The sequence below is a fragment of the Sus scrofa genome, chromosome 6, assembly GCF_054392235.1.
Source record: "Sus scrofa isolate SSC_HxYL_T2T_F1_AM1 chromosome 6, Sscrofa_HxYL_maternal_Yorkshire_Landrace_v2.0, whole genome shotgun sequence".
NCBI classification, from domain to species: Eukaryota; Metazoa; Chordata; class Mammalia; order Artiodactyla; family Suidae; genus Sus; species Sus scrofa.
Window position 1 is genome coordinate 172,555,792 of NC_139388.1, and position 17,150 is coordinate 172,572,941.

A 17,150-nucleotide genomic window follows, 5' to 3' on the forward strand; every position below is an offset into this window, starting at 1 on the left:
GGTTCCTCCTCTTCCTCACCTTAAATATATTTTGACACCCCCTCTGGCTTGTAGAATTTCTGCTGAAAGATCAGCTGTTATCCTGATGGGGTTCCCTTGTTTGTTATTTGTTGCTTTCCCTTGAGGCTGTTTTTTCTTTGAACTTAATTTTTGTCAGTTTGTTTAGTATGTGTCTTGCTGTATTTCTTCTTGGGTTTACTTTGAATGGAATTCTCTGTTCTTCCTCCACTTGAGTGTTTCCTTTCCCATATTTGGGAAAATTTTGGTTATGATCTCTTCAAATATTTTATGTGGCCCTTTCTCTCTCTCTTCTCTTTCTGGAACCCCTATGATAAGAATGTTGGTATGTTTAATGTTGTCCCAGAGGTCTCTTAGATTCTCTTCAGTTTTTGTTTTCATTCTTTTGTTTTTTAATCTTTTTGCCTTTTCTAGGGCTGCTCCTGCAGCATATGGAGGTTCCCAGACTAGGGGTCTAATCAGAGCTGTAGCCGCCGGCCTACGCCAGAGCCACAGCAACGTGGGATCCGAGCCATGTCTGCAGCCTACACCACAGCTCACGGCAACACCAGATACTTAATCCACTGAGCAAGGCCAGGGATCAAACGCGCACCTCACGGTTCCTAGTCAGATTCGTTAACCACTGATCCACGATGGGAACTCCTCATTCTTTTTTCTTTATTCTTTTCTATAGCAGTGATTTCCACTGCTCTGTCTTCCACCTCACTTATTTATTCTGCTGCCTCAGTTAGTCTGCTGTTGGTTCCTTCTAGGTTATTTTTCATTTCAGCTATTGCACTATTATCTTGCTCTTTAAATCCTCTAGCTCTTTGTTAAACATTTCTTTTAAGTTCTCCATCTGTGTCTCCATTCTTTTTCCAAGATCTTGAATCATCCTTACAATCATCACTCTGAATTCTTTTTCAGGTAAACTGCCTATCTCCTCATCATTTAGCAGTTTTTTTTTTTGTGGTTTTGTCTTATTCTTTTTTTCTGAAAGCTGCTTCTTCATCATCTCGTAGTGTCTTACCTTTATGCTTATTGTCCCATTGGCGGTTGGTATGTAGATGTTGAAGCAGATGCCCAGTCCTAGAGTTCTCAGAGGTGGTAGTGATTTACGTGTACCCAGAGCACATGTTAGGAGTGATGGTGTCACATTTCTCCTGTAGCTGGGTGTCTTCTATGGTTAGGGATAGTGTCCAGGAGGCAGATGGCAGTATTTCACCATTTATAGGATTGCTTTTGTAGCTTTCAGGGGTATCAGTGTCTCTTACAGGCCCTCCTGCTAGCAGGTAGCTTTGAGGGCTATTTTTCATAGCTTGCAATGTCAGCAGTTTCTCTTGCTGCCTATCCCTTTGCCAGGAAGGCTCTAGGGACTGCTCTCTATAAATACAAGAGCAGGTGCCACTATTCTGCCATCACTCCCCTTCCTTGGCCCCTCTCTAAAGCTCCAGGGGGATCTCTCTCTAAAGCTCCAGGGATAGGAGGCTTCTCCCTAATTGTTGCTCAAAGGCTCTCTCTGTAGCTGCAGGAAGTGTGTTTCTGATGGTCCCTCCCCCTGCCTTGCTGCTGGTAGAAGTGCTCTCTGTAGCCCTGCAGATCAGAATGTGAGTTAATGGGCCTCCCCCAACTCCCTTGGTTCGGAATGAGTGCCACTGATGTGAGCCTTTGCAGAGCCACTGGCAGGGGCCCTATATCTTGTGCTTTTCTCTTGTGGGGCAGTTCACAGCTCCATCAGGGAGCAGGCACAGGCAGCCCACTTGCAGGAATGGGTGGTGTCACCAGCAGCTCTTCTGGCCCTGACTGTGTGCCGCTGGCATGAGCCTCTGCAAATTCTCTGGGCAGAGCCAAGGTGCCTGTGTTTTCCCTGATCCACAGGGAGTGGGCATAAGCAGCCCTCTTAAGGAATGGGCACTACTACCAGCAGCTCTTCTGGCACTGATCAGGCACTGCTGGCACGAGCCTCTGCAGATTCTCTGAACAGAGTTGAGACACCTATGTTTTCCCTGATCTCTTGGGGGATGGGTGCCACCACCACTGCTGGAAGCACCTCTGGCACAGATTGGGCTCCACTGGCACAGGCCCCCCCCGCCCCCAGCAGGAACTTGGAACTCATGTTATTCCCCCAGGCAGTTGCTCCACCTGCTCTAAGAAGTCTGTAACCCTACATGCAGGGCTGCTTCCCAGCTGTGGCTAAGCAGATGCTACTGCCAAGTGGTTCCTCTAGCTGAGGCAGGAAATGTTCTGCAGCTTGAGAAAGTGGCTCAGGGAGCAAGGCTGTAGTGGTGGATCCCACCCCTTCCTTCCAGCACCTCCAGACAATGGTGTCTAGTCTCTAAGCCTGACCAGGTTGCCTCCACTTAGATGCTCTCCATGGTTGTCACCCTATACTCTAGTCCCTCCAGGCTTTTCCCACATGGCCAACCCCAGTTTTTTCCATATGTATCCAGCCCCTGCTCCCTCTTTGGGTCTGATCTCTAAGGCCAAAATTTTGGTTCCCAACACCTGCTGGCACCCGCCTACAGTTGCACACAGTATTGACTGTTTGTGGAGGAATGTCTCCTTTTTAACTGCTTCACACCATTTGTCTAGGTTTCTTCCTGTTTTTGGCTGATCTTGTTGCTTGCAGGGGAACTCCCTGGGGTGCAGGAGTTATTCCTCTCTCCAGCTCCCTCCTGGGATGGCAGGTCCTACCTCATTTCTTCTTGTTTCTTTTTATCTAGTTGTTCTTCTTTCTTCTTTCTAATGTCATAGCTGGTTTGGTAATGTTTCCTTGTTTTATCATAATCTTGATGTCTTTTGTCAGTTTTTCACAAATTTTCTGCACAAATAATTCCACATGTAGTTGTATTTTCAGTGTACTCATGGGAGTAGGTGAGCCTTACATCCTGCTGCTCTGCCATCTTAGACCTCTCCTGTAGTTTATTTCTAGTCTCATAGCATTGTAGTTGGAGAAAATGCTTGAAATAATTTCAATTTTTAAAAATTTACCAAGGCTTGATATGTGGCCCAAGGTTTGATCTGTCCTGGAGAATGTTCCAAGTGCAGTTGAGAAGAATATATATTCTGCTGCTTTGGGGTGGAATGTTCTATGAATATTAGTTAAGTGTATCTATCTAGGGTGCCATTTAAGGCCTGTGTTTCCTTGTTGATTTTCTGTCTGATCTGTTTATTGATATAAGTGGGGTTTTATAGTCCCCCACTATTACTGTGTTGCTGTTGACTTGCTCCTTTTATGTCTGTTAGCAGTTGCCTTATATATATGTGGTGTTTTATGTTGGATGCATATTTAATTACATATGTTACCTCTTCTTCTTGGATTGATCCTTTGATCATTATGTAGTAAACTTCTCTGTCTCTTATGACCTTCTTAATGTTAAAGTCTATTTTTTCTGATATGAGTATTGCTACTCCCACTCTCCTTTGACTTCCATTTGTATAAAATACCTTCTTCCATCCCCTCACTTTCAGTCTGTATGTGTCCTTAGGTCTGAGGTGGGTCTCTCTCTCTCTTTTTTTTTTTTTTTTTTTTTTTTGCCACTTCGGCTACTCCCGTGGCATGTGGAGGTTTGTGGGCTAGGTGTCGAATCAGAGCTGCAGCTGCTGGCCTACGCCAGAGCCACAGCAACACGGGATCCGAGCCATGTCTGCAACCTACACCACAGTTCACGGCAATGCTGGATCCTTAACCCACTGAGCAGGGCCAGGGATCAAAACCACAACCTCATGGTTCCTATTCAGATTCATTAACCACTGAGCCACAATGGGAACTCCTAAAGTGGGTCTCTTAAACAGCATATATTTGGGTCTTGTTTTTGTATTCACTCAGCCAGTCTGTGTCTTGCATTTGGAGCATTCTATCCATTTATATTCAATGTAATTGTGGATAAGTATGTACTTATTGCCATTTTCTTAATTGTTTTGGATTGCTGTCTTGGGTCTTTTTTTTTTTTCTTCCTTTCTTCTTTTGTTGTCTTCTTTTGTGATTTGCTGACTCTCTTTAGTGTTGTGTTTTGATTGCTTTTTCTTTTTTATGTGCATGTCTTTTGTAGTTCCCATTAGATTTGATATAACCAACTATATATGTACAGAGTTGTTTTTGGTTGCTGGTATCTTAATTTCAAATGCATTTTCAATGTCCTGCATTTGTCTTCTCCTCTTCCCATGCTTACTGGCTTTGATATCCTACCTGTCAATGAATGATTTCCTACTTTTATATTACCTTTTATAATGCCTTTACCAGTGAGCTCTCTTATTTGTAATTTTCTTGTTTCTTACTGTGGCTTTTTCTTTTCTACTTAGAGAAGTTCCTTTAGTCGTTGCTGTAGATCTGGTTTGAAGGTGCTGAATTCTCTTATCTTTTGCTTGTCTGAAAAGCTTTTGATCTCTCCATCAAGTCTAAATGAGAGCTTTGCTGGGTAGAGTATTCTTAGTCCTAGGTTTCTCCCTTTCATCACCTCAAATATATCTTGTCACTCCATTCTAGCTTGCAGAGTTTCTGCTGAGAGATCAGCTGTTATCCTTATGGGGGTTTCCTTGTTTGTTATTTGTTGCTTTTCCCTTATGGCTTTTCATATTTTTTATTTGTAATTTTTGTCAGTTTGATTACTATGTGTTTCACTGTGTTTCTCCTTGGGTTTATCATGTATGGGATTCTAATTCCTCACCTTGAGTGTTTCCTTTCCCATATTAGGGAAATTTTTAGCTATATTCTCTTTGAGTATTTTCTCTGGCCCTTTCGTTCTCTCTTCTCCATCTGAAACCCCTATGATGTGAATGTCGGTATGTTTAATGTTGTCCCAGATGTCTCATAGACTTTCCTCAGTTCTTTCCATTCTTTTTTCTTTATTTTTTCTGTAGCAGTGATTTCCACCACTGTTTTCCACCTCACTTATTTGTTTTTCTGCTTCCGTTATCCTGCTATTGATTCCTCCTAATGTATTTTTCATTTTGGATACTGTGCTATTCATCTTAGTTTGCTCACCCTTTAAATCCTCTAGTTCTTCATTAAACATTTCTTGTAATTTCTCCATCTGTATCTCCATTCTTTTTCTGATATCTTGGGTCATCTTTATTATCAAAACCCTGAATTCTTTTCCAGATAGATTGCCTATCTCTTCTTCATTTGTTGTTTTTGTGTGTTTTTTGTCATATTTTTTTGTCTGAAAGTTATTTATTTGTTCTCTCATATTGTCTAACTTTCTATGTTTATCATCTCTTGACAGCAGGTATGTAGATGCAGCATCTGGAGCCCAGCCCTAGAGTTCTCAGGGATGATAGCAGCTCACCCGAGCATGTGACAAGAGCAGTGGTGTCATGCTACCTCTCTTAAAGCCATGTGGCTGCTAGGAATGGGGTCCATGAGGGAGGTGGCAGGGGATTACTTTGTAGCAGCAAGGGCAGCATTTGCTCCTGTGATACCTCCCACTACCAGGTAGCTCTCAGGACCACTTCCTGTAGGTGGAAATGTCAGCAACTGTAATCCATCCCCTTGCCAGGGAGGCTCTTGGGACTGCTCTCTGTAGCTGCAGGGGAAGGTACTCTTCCATAGTCACTCCCTTTGGCCACTCTAGGGAGCAGTCTCTGTAGCCCCAAGGGTGGGAACTTATCCCTAACTGTTGCTAAAAGGCTCTTTCTGCAGCTGCAGCATGTGAGCCATTCCTGAAGTCCCTCTCCTTGCTGGGCAGATGGGAGGAGTGCTCTCTACAGCTGCCACAGAGCAGAACATACACCAGTGCACCTCTCAAGGCTCTTTTGGCCAGCCACACAAATATACCACTTTGGTGGTCTCCTGCCTGTCTGCAGCAAGGATCACAGAACTTGTTCTATTCCCAAAATCACTCCACCCATCTGCCTGGCAGTTTGTGACTCTCGGGGCTGTTTGTACTGTTTCCACAGTCACTCTGCCCACCCACTGTGCCACTCATGGCTCCTAACCAGCCAGGGAACATACACTGCTTTTGTGGTCTCCAGATTGGCCACTGGCAAGAGTCTTAGAGCTTGTGCTACTCCTGGGTCATTCCGACCCACGTTGCATTCTCTGTAGCCTTAAGGGCACGGGCTGCTCCCCAGCTGTTGCTAGGCAGCAGCTGCACCCAAGTGGCTCCTGGAGCTGGAGCAGTTGGTTTCCTGCAAGGCTGTAGTGGTAGATCTTGCACCCCCAGACAATGGTGCCTAGCCTCCAAGTCTAACTGGGTTTCCTCAGGTTATACCCTCAAATGTGGTCACCCTAGACTCCAGTCCCTCCAGGCTATTTCCATGCAGCCATTCTGTTTTGTCCCTATGTAGCCAGCCCCAGCTCTCTGAGTCTGATCTCCAAAGCTGGAGTTTCAGTTCCTGACCGCTGCCCACACCAGCATATAGTTGGGACGTGAAGGGCAGTAACACCGACCATTTGTGGAGGACAGTTTCCATTGTAACTGTTTCACACTGATGGCTCCATCCTCCTATGATACTCTAAAGTTCCTTTTCTGTCCCAGCTAGTCTCCTCCCCCGTGGGGGGACTTCCCAGAGTGCAGGAGAGTCCCTTTTTTCAGCTCCATCCTGGGGCACAGGTCCCATCCTGCTTTGTTTCTCAGGTCCTCTTTTTTCTTCTTTGTTCTTTCTTTTGTGCTACCCAGTTTCATGTTTTCCTTGCTCTATTAGTATCCTGAGGTCTTTTGTCAGCATTCAAGAAATTTTCTATGTGAATAGTTCCACATGTAGATAGATTTTCAATGTGTTTTATTGGTAGTGGGTGAGTCTCATGTCCTACTACTCCATCATCTTCTGTCCAGCCGCCCCCCCTGCCCCGATTTCCTAATTTCAAGAATGAGACAAGATGAGAACCCAGCAGGACACTGAGAAGGTTGCTCACTCATTCCTTCAACAAATGCCTATCTTTGCCTCAACCACAGGCTGGGCTCCATGCTGTGGCCTGTGGTAGGAGCATCAGACGTGGCCGCTTCCCTCTGGGACCTCACCATCTGGAGGAGAACTGAGAGGCAATACCATTCATTCACTACTATGTGCCAGGCACCTTTCCAAGCACCAGGAGACAGATGTGAGGACACACAAGGTCCTCAGTCTCTGGGCTTCATTCTAATTTGTGATGCATGTGCCCATAAAAAGGAAGCCCAGGCTGTGGGCAAATTGAGGTCCACCCAGCCTAGAGCAGCCAGGAAAGGCTTCCCATAGCCCTCACTGTCCTAGTAGAGCAGGGGGAGTTGATTTCACATAGGAGACAGAGCTCCAGGCAGCACAGGTGCTCAGGGCCTTCTAGGGAAGTAGGTGCCTAGGTCACTGCCGCAGGTGCTAGGAAAGCCCAGAAGATGAGGGCTGAGCAGGGCATCGGGCTTTGGTGATAAGTAAATGTCTTATGTTCATGAAGACAGTTTCAATATATGATGCAGTGGAAGCTAAATTGTAAGGAATTCGGAACCGGGTAGGTGGAAGGAAATGGATATGTACGTGCAGACCAGACTTTCAGTAAGTTTGGTTGTTAATGGAAAGAGAGCAAGAGCAGGGAGAGAAATCTGATTTTCTAATGTCCACTGGGAACTCCAGGACCCCTGAAACTCCTGACGGGAGCTGTGGGACCCCTCCTCTTCTCTAGCCTGTCACCCAGCCCACACGATAGAAGGGCTGCCACTTCCCCTCTGCTGCCCTGAAGCTCACTGGGCACCTGGTGCAGGTGGGTGCTCACACTGGGCCCCCAATGGCCAGGGGAGAGTGGGAGTTAGACTAACGTCTGTTCCGAGAGGGCATTTCAAGTTGAGAGGCACAGATTCACCACTTTCACCTGTGACACCCCCACACCCCCTCCCAGCTTATCATTCAGCCACTAATCACTTAAAGGGATGTATGAAGCCCACAGAAACAGAGGCACCTCTAGCCCCCTCTTCTCATCTGAGGAGGTTTCAGGAAGCACGGCCAGGAGCTTTGAGCTACAAGTATCTGAGGGAATCTGAAAGCCTGAGGACATCCTGACAATGTGGGGTCATTGCCGAGTGCTGACCTATGTCCTGAGCAGATTCCCGTGGACTCACAGAGCAATGACTCGAGTCAGTCTGACCAACCCCTTGCAGTTAATTTTATTATTTTATTCATTTGGTCAGCAAACACTGATTTGGTGCCCTCTGTAAGCTGAGCACATCGTTACATACCTCCCCAGCCTGCAAGGAGCTCTCCTGCTCCATTAAAACACTTTTTTAGAAGCTGATACGTTTTCATATCCATGAATTTTGTTGAGAACAAAGTGCTGACAACAGAGAATTCAAATCAATTCTTATCCACCCCAAAATCCATTTGGTACATGTCCAAAACTGAACTTGTCACTGACAAGACCCATTTAGTAGAAGAATCTAAGAACAGACAGTGTAGAACTCTCAGAGCAGAATATGATGCAAGTAAGCATGAGAGCTTAGATGTGACTCCAAGAACAATTCTTCATACAAAATAAAGCCTTGGAGAATGTTTGAGGGTGAAGGAGGCTATTAATTGTACAATTGGTTCTTTTCATAGTGATGCTTTCAGCAGATGGGTAGAGATGAGAACATTTGACTCTGTGTCTTAGGCTTAAGGAACCAAAAAGAGAAAGCAGCACATCCTCCATCGTGACTTCATGGATGACCTTCTGGACAGAGTTGGGAGCTGCAGGACCTGGGTGGGGCCACTGGGCCGAGGGCAGGGGTTTTGGGGGCAAAAGCCTTTTACAGTGGAGCCACAGGAATGGGCAGGCTGAGAAAGAGGTCCTTCCCCTCTTCAGTGGGTATCACTCAGGTCCAGAGACAGAATCTAATGGAGGAGATGTGGGCAGAGCAGCAAGGCCTGAACCATCTCTGAGGCAATGTGAGCTTCGGGGGGCCTGTGGGATCAGATTTCCAAACCATCCTGAGTTGGGCAGGATAAGATGAATGGAAATAACCCAGCCCTCTAAGTGCTGTGATCCATCTTTCTTCTGTGGAACAGGTCGGACTTGAACTCAGAATACCTCAGGAGTCCCCTCTCAACCAGGTTACCCATGACCACCAGATTCCCTCGGGGGCTGTGGAGCCCAGTGAAAGTGCCTTTTGGAAGGATTATGGGTTGGAGTGCTGTGTCTCTCCCACTCCCCACCCACCCTCTCTGTTTCCCAAGGTTTGTTTCCCCTGGGGTCAAAATAGTCAATAGTTCTTAACATCGAGGCCTTAAGATTCATGTAATACAGGCACACTCTTAAAACAGCTCTTTTCAAGAATAGTGCAGAATTCCTCCATGGCAGTGACAGGCAACCCAGGAACAGGCACTTCCTAAATAAGAAATGTAAATTGCTCATAAAAGTGAGGAAGGCCCAGGTGGGGGCCTGGCCGTGAGACATGGCCCTGGGGCTCACTGCCCACAGTATTGGCACCACAGTCCCATTGAGCCAGGCTTTCTACTGTAGCCCTTCACAGGCTCTTCTAGTAAGAGGGCCAAACCCAGGAACAAGTGGGAGGGAGGGCGTGGACTTGCTGTGGCTCTTGCAGGGCAAAGAGCCCAGGCAAGGGCTTGGGCTGTAATTCTGCGTCTGTCTATCACTGCTGTGTTTTGACAACTCCTTTTACCTTTGGGCTTTAGCTCCCCTGTGTGTCTAAGAAGGAGTGGGACTGGATACGATCTGGTACCTAGTGGTCGATTCGATTTAATCTGCCATTGACGTATTTTCTCTCCTCTTTCTCCTGCCCTCTCTTGAAATATCAGATATCAGGGGAACAGTGGGCTCACCTTTCTACACAAGAACAAGCAGTAGGTGGCAGGCCAATAACCCTTGCTGCTCCCTCAGGACAGAAGTACAGAGGTACAGAGACGATGCTATGTGTTCATCCCAGAGTTTCTGCTTCCCGGGCATTTCCCAGGCTTCTTGTGATTAGGTGGGGACAACGTGACAGAGTGTTATGAATTTTCTGCGCATTCCTCTATATGTATGATTGGATGTTGACAGTCTCTGAGAGGGTAGATTTGCCAGAGGGAAGTAGCCTGACTCTCAAGTCTTCATTGCAGGGGAGCTGCCAAGGAAAGCATTCTGGCTCTTCTGAGCCTGGGATATAAGCAAGAAACAAAGCTTTGTTGTGTTAAGTCACTGATATTCAGGAGTTGTCTCTTACCATGGAATAGTCTGTTCCACCCTGACTAATGACATAGATTGTAGTAATAATAATAGCAAATATTATTGAGTGTTTCATGCTTAGTATTGGGCTAAATACTCGGTATATAGTATCTTACTCTTCATAACTTTTTCTGTAAGACAGGTTGTTATTTCACCCCTTTTCAAAACGAGGTTTAGAGAGGTTAAGTAACATATGCCTAGGTTCATAGTAAGTAATGGAACTAGGCTGACTCTAAAAGTTTCAATATTTAATTCATTTTTTTCTGTTTTGTATTACCTCTCTGAGCCTATCTCTTTACCTGTGAAAAGGGAATAATAGTCTCCACTTTAAAGGTTAGATAGTGATTTTGTAATTGGGGGAACTGCTGGGACAAGCAGAAAGGCTGTGGGAAGGTTGGACTCCACTTGAGAGGTGCATGTGTGCACTGGCTACCCCTCCAGGCAGGACAGAGAGAGGTCTGCTCTAGCAGCTGCCAGGTTTCTAAGGACCACCTTGCCATGTGTTGTAGATCAAGCTGAGAGAATGCTCTGACTCTCCTCACTCCACTTCACAGCACAGTAATGGACCTGGGCTGGCCACAAATGGGGAAAAGACTCAACCATGGGACACAAAGGCCACCTGGTCAGGGTGGAGCCTGGGTGGGATGGCAGCTATGTTGGCACACACTTGAGTGGGGCCTCAGAAGCAGCCCAGGCCTCTGACAGTGGCTTCTCCACCACAGCTCCTTCCCAGGACACACTGAGAGTACTTGTGGGCCCTTTCTCATCTGCATAGCAGATCCACAACAGGGCAGGAACTGCAATTTCTGGGGGCAGTGATTGGCTGTGAGGAATAAAAGGGACTTGCATCCAAGGCTGAGTCTGAGTGGAGACCAGGGCACCTGCACAGGCAGCACATTGGACCTCGGTCTGTGTACTGGCCCCACCTGCTTCAGCATTCTACCTCCTGGAGCAAGGGCCCCACTGTGGGGAGAGCAGAAAACACTTAAATGGAACAGAGCAAAGCTCAGGCCCAACCCTCACTGGGTAGAAACTTGGGATCAGACTCTCCCCCTCATAGGGTAGTGACAGATGCTGAGCAGAGAAGTCGCCCTTCACACCCAGTGCCAGCTCTAGACCCTCCATCTCCAGCCCTACCCTACAAAGGTGATAGTTATCAGCACACCCTGAGGAAAGAGGTAGGTTGCATCTACGTCAAATCCAGCTTTTCCATCAAAAGCATTGGGCATGGCACACAGTCTGTGCGTGGGATGCATCTACCTAAGAAAATGCCTTAATGACTTCAAAAGGTACTGTTTCACCCAAATTCAGAGACACAGAAAGAGTCAGGCAAAATGAAGCAAAGGAACTACTCTCAATAGAAAGGGCAAGAGGAAAAACCCTGAAAACGTGAAATGGGAATAAACAATTTGCCAGATAAAGAAGTCAAAGCATTGGTAATAAAAATGTTAACTGAATTAGGAAAAATATTCAATGTACACAGGGAATACTTTAACAAGGAATTATATTTTATAGTATAAGAAACATGAAATTATATTTCCTTTTAATTTTTATATTTAATTTTATTGAAGTATAGATGATTACAGTGTAGTCTTAGTTTCAGATGTACAGCAAAGTGAATCAGTCATACCTATAAATGTAGCCATCCTTTTTTCCATATAGGTTATTGCAAACTGTTGAGTAGATTTTCCCGTGCTATACAGTAGGTTCTCATTAACCATCTTTTATACAGTCGTGTGGATGTGTTATTCCCACCCTCCCAATTCTTCCTTCCTCCCATTGGTTCCACCTATGATAACCATTAGATTGGTTTTGAAATTTGTTAGTTTGTTTCTGTTTTTTAGATAAATTCCTTTGTTCAATTTTTATTAGATTCCACATGTAAGTGATATCATTTGGAGTTCCCGTCGTGGCTCAGTGGTTAACGAATCCAACTAGGAACCATGAAGTTGTGGGTTCGATCCCTGCCCTTGCTCAGTGGGTTAAGGATCCGGCGTTGCCGTGAGCTGTGGTGTAGGTTGCAGACGTGGCTCAGATCCTGAGTTGCTGTGGCTCTGGCATAAGCCGGTGGCTACAGCTCCGATTTGACCCCTAGCCTGGGAACCTCCATATGCCACGGGAGCGGCCCAAGAAATGGCAAGAAGACAAAAAAAAAAAAAAAGTGATATCATATGATATTTGTCTTTCTCTGACTTACTTCACTTAGTATGATCTCTTTTTTTATTTTTTAAAAATTTTATTGATTTACAACGTGTTAATTTCAGCTGTAGGGCACAATGACATATACATATGTCATATTCTTTTCCATTATGGTTTATCACAGGATATTGAATATATTTCCCTACGCCTTATAGTAGGACCTTGTTGTTTATTCATTCTATATACAATATTTACATCTGCTAAACTCAAATTCCCAATCCTTCCCTCCACCATCCCTTCCTCCTTGGCAACCACAGGTCTCTTCTCTATATCTGTGAGTCTGTTTCCATTTCATAGGTATGTTCATTTGTGTCATACTTTAGATTCCAAAATAAGTGACATCATATGGTATTTGTCTTTCTGACTCCCCTTAGTATGATAATCTCTATGTCCATCCATGTTGCTGCAAATGGCATTATTTTGGTTTTTTTTATGGCTTAGTAGTATTCCATTGTATATATGGAATATATATATAAACCACATCGTCTTAATCCATTCATCTGTTGATGGATATTTAGGTTGTTTCCATGTAACTTGGCTATTGTAACTAGTGCTGCTGTGAATATAGAGGTGTCTGTATCTTTCTAAATTATGGCTTTCTCCAGATATATGTCCACGAGTTGGATTGATGAGTCATATAGCAACTCTATTTTTAGTTCTTTGAGAAACCGCCGTAATGTTTTCCATAGTCACTATATGAATTCACATTCCCACCAACAGTGTAAGAGAGCTCTCTTTCCCCCACGTTCCCTCTAGCACTTGTTTATTTGTAGATTTTTTTTTTTTTTTTTTTTTTGTCATTTCTTGGGCCGCTCCCGCAGCATATGGAGGTTCCCAGGCTAGGAGTCCAATCGGAGCTGTAGCCACCGGCCTACGCCAGAGCCACAGCAACGCGGGATCCGAGCTGCGTCTGCAACCTACACCACAGCTCACGGCAACGCCGGATCGTTAACCCACTGAGCAAGGGCAGGGATAGAACCCGCAACCTCATGGTTCCTAGTCAGATTCATTAACCACTGCGCCATGACGGGAACTCCCTTTGTAGATTTTTTAATGATGGCCATTCTGACTGATGGGGGTACTTCGTTGTGGTTTTAATGTGCATTTCTCTAATAATTAGCAATGCTGAGCATCTTTTCATGTGTCTATTGATCTTCTGTATGTCTTCTTTGGAGAAACGTCCATTTAAATCTTCTGCCCATCTTTCAATTGGTTTTTTTTTTTTTATTATTGAGTTGTATGAGCTGCTTATGTATTTTGGAAATTAAGCCCTTATCGGTCACATCATTTGAAAATATTTTCTCCCATTCTGCAGGTTGTCTTTTCATATTATTTATGGTTTCTTTTGCTGTGAAAAACTTGTAAGTTTGATTAGGTCCCATTTGTTTATTTTTGTTTTTATTTCTATTGCCTTGGGAGACTGACTTAAGAAAGCATTGGTAAAATTTATGTCAAAGAATGTTTTGCATATGTTGTCTTCTAGGAGCCTTATGGTGTCATGTCTTATATTTAAATATTTAGGCCATCTTGGGTTTATTTATTTATTTTTTTGTATGGTGTGATGGTGGGTTCTAATTTCATTGATATGTATGAGGCTGTCCAACTTTCCCAACACCACTTGCTAGAGAGACAGTCTTTTCTCCATTGTATATTCTTTTTTTTTTTTTTGTCTTTTTGCCTTTTCTAGGGCTGCTCCTGTGGCATATGGAGGTTCCCAGGCTAGGGGTCTAATCGGAGCTGTAGCCGCTGGCCTATACCACAACCACAGCAATGCCAGATCTGAGCCGGGTCTGTGACCTACACCACAGCTCATGGCAATGCCAGATCCTTAACCCACTGAGCAAGGCCAGGGGTTGAACCCACAACCTCATCATTCCTAGTTGGGTTCGTTAACCACTGAGCCACGAAGAGAACTCCTCCATCATATATTCCTGCATTCATTGTCAAAGAATAATTGACCAGAGGTATTTTTTCTGGGCTCTCTGTTCTGTTCCATTGATCCATATGTCTGTTTCATGCCAATATCATGCAGTTTTGATTACTGTATTGTACCGTCTGAAGTCTAGGAGGGTTATGCCTCCTATTTTGTTATTTTCTCTCAGGATTGCTTTGACAATTCTGAGTCTTTTATGGTTCCATATAAATTTTAGGATTAGTTCTAATTCTGTGAAATATTTCATGAGTAATTTGATAGGGATTGCATTGAATCTGTAGATTGCTTTGGGTAGTATGGCCCTTTAAAGAGAGTTAACTCTCCCAATCCGAGAGCATGGACTATCTTTCCTTTTCTTTGAATCATCTTCAGTTTCCTTTATTAATGTTTTATAGTTCTCAGCATACAAGTCTTTCACTTCCTTGATAAGATTTTATATTTTCTAATATAAAAAGATACAATCAGAAATGAAGAACTCGGTGAAGTAAAATCACAACAGAAGGAATGAATGCAGACTAAGTGATATGGAAGAGCACATAAGTGACCTAGAAGGTAGAATAATGGAAATCACCCAATCAGAATAGCAAATAGACAATTTTTAAATTTTTTTAAAAACGAAAGCAATTTAAGAGACCTTTGGAATAATGTTAAGAGAACCAACATTCTTATCACAAGAGTCCCAGAAGGAGAAGAGAGAAAGAAGGGATCAAATATATATTTGAGGAAATTATGGCTGAAAACTTCCCAGATCTAAAAAAGGTAATAGATATCCAGGTTTAGAGAGCACTAAGGTTCCAAACCAAATGAACCCAGAGCAGAGCCGTACCAAGACATATCACAATTAAAACAGAAAAATTTAAAGAGAGGATTCTAAAGTCAGCAAGAGAAAAACAAAAAGTCATATAGAAGGGAACCCTCATGGACTATCAGCTGATTTTTCTGTGAAAACTTTGCAGGTCAGAAGAGAGTAATATGATACAAAGTGATGAAAGAGAATAAACATGCAACATAGCAAGAATATCTATCAGCAAGAATACTCAGCAAGAATATCATTTAGAATATAAGGAAAGAGAAAGAAATTCTCAGACAAGCAAAAACTAAAAGAGTTCATCAGGTGCTCATGCTGTGGAGCAGTGGAAATGAATCCGACTAGGATCCATGAGGATGTAGGTTCAATCCCTGGCCTCCCTCAGTGGGTTAAGGATCCGGCATTGCTGTGAGCTGTGGTGCAGTTCACAGACTCAGCTCAGATCCCACATTGCTGTGGCTGTGGCATAGGCTGGCAGCTGTAGCTCCAATTCTACCCTTATCCTGGAGACTTCCATATGCTGCAGATGTCCTAAAAAAGCAAAAAAAAAAAAAAAAAAAAAGTTCATCAATATTAAACCTAACTTTAAAAAGTGTTAAACCTAACTTAAATGTTAAAGGGTCTTCTCTATGTGGAAAAGGAGCAAGAATCTATAGAAAAGGGGAAAATCCTACTAGGAAAGGCAAATATATAATAAAGAATGAGGATCAACCAATTAAATAAGCCAGTATAAAGATTAAAGGACTAAAAAATTATAAAAGACAACAATAATGATGATAAACAGCAAATTATTAACATGAAGATGTAAAGTGAGACATCAGAAACACAAAATATGGGGGAGGGGAGTAAATACATAGATCTTTTAGAATGAATTTGAACTCAAATGACTACCAGATTAAAACAAATATATAAAGTTACAGGTCAATATCTATGAACCCCATGGTAATACAAATCAAAAACCTAAACTACACATACACAAATTATAAAAAAGGAACCCAAGCATACTACTAAATAAGATCATCAGACCATAAGGGAAGAAGCAAAAAGAGGAATAATGAAGAGAAAAAACTATACAAAAACAACCAGAAAACAAGTACTAAAGAATAAATAAATACAAACCTATCAATAATTACTTGGAATAAATGCTCCAATCAAAAGGCATAGGGTAGCTGATTGGATTTTTAAAAAGACACTTTTATATGCTGCCTCCAAGTGACTCATTTCAGAGTTAACACCACACAGAGAATGAAAGTGAGGGGACAGAGGAAGATATTTCATGCAAACTGAAACAGGAAAACAAGGGTAGTGGTACTCATATCAATCAAAATAGACTCTAAAACAAAGGCTATAACAAAAGACAAAGGCATTGAAAATAATGATGAAGGGATCGATACAAGAAAAGGATATTATACTTGTTAACATATAGGCATCAAATGTAGAAGCACCCAAATTTATAAAGCAAAAACTAACAGACATAAATAGAGAAATTGATCATAATACAATAATAGTAGGGGGCTTTATTACCCCACTGTCCATCTGTCAATGGACAGATAATCCAGACATAAAAATCAATTTAAAAAAGTATTGTTGAGTGACAAGAGAGACTTGTTGGGCTTAATACAGGATATTATATCCCAAAACAGCACTTTTCACGTGCACATGGAACATTCTCCAGGATAGATCACACGCTCGGCCAAAAAAACAAGCCTGAACAAAGTTTATCAAGAACTTTTTCTGATCACAACAGTATGAAACTAGAAATCAATTACACAGAGAGTAATGGGGAAAAAATAAACCCATGGTAACTAAAAACATGCTGCTTAAAAAACAATGGATCAATGAAGATACCAAAGAGGAAACTGGAAAATACTTCAAGATAAATGAAAATGGAAACATAACACTCCAAAATCTATGGGATGCAGCAAAAGCAGTTCTAAGAGAGAAGTTCATAGTGATACAGGCCTTCCTTAAGAAAAAATAAAAGTTTCAAACACCCTAACCTATCACCTGAAAGCGTTAGAAAGAGAAAAATAAAGACAAAAGTCAGAAGAAGGAAAGAAACAGTAAAGATCAGATATGAAACCAAATAGAGCCAAAAAAAAAAAAAA

At 43.0% G+C, this 17,150-nt stretch overlaps 2 protein-coding genes across 3 annotated transcripts in view; one reads left to right on the forward strand and one right to left on the reverse strand.

The window, feature by feature from the left end:
• The window catches only part of LOC110261246 (olfactory receptor 2A12-like), a 76,513-nt gene that overhangs the window by 10,496 nt on the left and 48,867 nt on the right, over positions 1-17,150 (forward strand). The window contains exon 2 of one of the 2 annotated variants that reach the window (XM_084965415.1): positions 8,552-8,641. The exons of the other annotated variant lie outside the window; for it this stretch is intronic. The gene's annotated coding sequence lies outside the window, so the exon portion shown is untranslated. The remainder of the gene's footprint in view (positions 1-8,551; positions 8,642-17,150) is intronic. 2 annotated transcript variants of the gene reach the window in all.
• OR10AK7H (olfactory receptor family 10 subfamily AK member 7H) overlaps positions 8,047-17,150 on the reverse strand; it is a 164,041-nt gene continuing 154,937 nt past the window's right edge. The window contains exon 4 of the transcript XR_014808548.1: positions 8,047-10,033. The gene's annotated coding sequence lies outside the window, so the exon portion shown is untranslated. The remainder of the gene's footprint in view (positions 10,034-17,150) is intronic.